Below are 835 nucleotides of genomic sequence, written 5' to 3'. Positions count from 1 at the left end.
GTTGGCAGTTTTTTCTAACACTTTAAGTATTTTTCTCTATTCTCTTCTTGCTTACATGGTTGCTGTCATTTCTGTTTCGTATTCCTCTACAAGCAATGTGTATTTGAAAGTTTTCAGAATCAGAATAGACTCTCTCATACTTAAAACAAAACAAAACACTTGACAAATAGACCTGGGGAAAGGCTGTGGAGTGGGGACTTCTCAGGCACTTTTGCCTGATAAGAACATCTATCACAAAGGACTCTGCAAGCCACAACCTTGCAAAGAGGCCAATGCAACCTTGATAAAAAAGACCTCTGCAACGACATGCACTCAGCAACTGCCTACTGTCTAACCTCAGAATGGTGTCACCCCTGTGTTTGATTCTTCTAGCCAGGGATAATTATCCCGAAGCAATTATGTAATCCTCCATCAGTTTTTCTTGGAAACCCTTCATCTCCCTTTACCTCCGTGAGTACACACACAGTTTACGATGGCACGTGTATTTTCATTGCAATGCCCTATTCCTGAATGAACATCGATGGCTTTTAGACAGGCTTTCTCTGTTTGCTCTTTAGGTTGACATAAATGGTGCCCCAGAGTGGAATGTGAAGGAAAATCACCTTCAGGATGAATCAGTGATTGCTGGAACCGGTGTGCAGAACTCACTTGAGCCATTTAAGGATTCCACTTCCACAGCTCATCTTCTTCTTCCCTGGTAAGTCTTCTCTCAGGCCGAGCTTCCCTTTTTTTTTGGTAAAGTCTTTTGACTTTATTTGAGAATGGTTTTGGTTATAAAACCAACTTAAATGAAAGGCCTGACATCCCTCCTAGTATGGTAACAGACCTTCTGTCT

The 835-nt window shown here is 41.6% G+C and overlaps 1 long non-coding RNA gene across 1 annotated transcript in view; it reads left to right on the top strand.

Annotated features, from left to right (window-relative positions):
• Positions 1-371: 371 nt before the first annotated feature.
• LOC103604867 overlaps positions 372-835 on the top strand; it is a 5,467-nt gene continuing 5,003 nt past the window's right edge. The window contains exons 1-2 of the long non-coding RNA XR_551748.1: positions 372-450; positions 558-697. This is a non-coding gene — a long non-coding RNA (uncharacterized LOC103604867). The remainder of the gene's footprint in view (positions 451-557; positions 698-835) is intronic.

Source organism: Galeopterus variegatus, unplaced genomic scaffold, assembly GCF_000696425.1.
Source record: "Galeopterus variegatus unplaced genomic scaffold, G_variegatus-3.0.2 Scaffold5450, whole genome shotgun sequence".
In the NCBI taxonomy this organism is placed as follows: domain Eukaryota; kingdom Metazoa; phylum Chordata; class Mammalia; order Dermoptera; family Cynocephalidae; genus Galeopterus; species Galeopterus variegatus.
Note: the sequence above shows the minus strand (reverse complement) of the source record. Positions and strands in the feature narration are given on the sequence as shown.